Here is a 396-nt window from a genome sequence, read left to right as displayed (position 1 = left end):
GGACACAGTCACCAACTATTTCAAAACGTCATTTCCACAGCAAGCTAGTTCTAACATGTATGTTGGTCTCTGGCAAAATAATACTATATTCACATTTTTTCATTCGTGACTTTTATTCACAGTTGTACTATTCCATATCTTTTTTGGAGAGAGATATCTAATCACCATTTGAGAAAGATTTTTTAAAAATAAAGATCACTATGTCAGTCAGTGGAAAGGCACATTTATCATTTCTCTTTCACTAAGATTTTCTGTTCAGTTAATAAGCTAATGATTTTAAAACAAAAAAAAATTTTTTTTTCCTTTTTTTTGTCTTTTTTTCGTGACCGGTAACAGGATCGCAACCCTCAGTGTCGCGCCCGCACCATGCTCAACCAGTGAGCGGACTGGTCTCTA

Source organism: Galeopterus variegatus, unplaced genomic scaffold (assembly GCF_000696425.1).
Source record: "Galeopterus variegatus unplaced genomic scaffold, G_variegatus-3.0.2 Scaffold23119, whole genome shotgun sequence".
Classification (NCBI taxonomy): Eukaryota; Metazoa; Chordata; class Mammalia; order Dermoptera; family Cynocephalidae; genus Galeopterus; species Galeopterus variegatus.
This window is presented reverse-complemented; position numbering follows the sequence as displayed.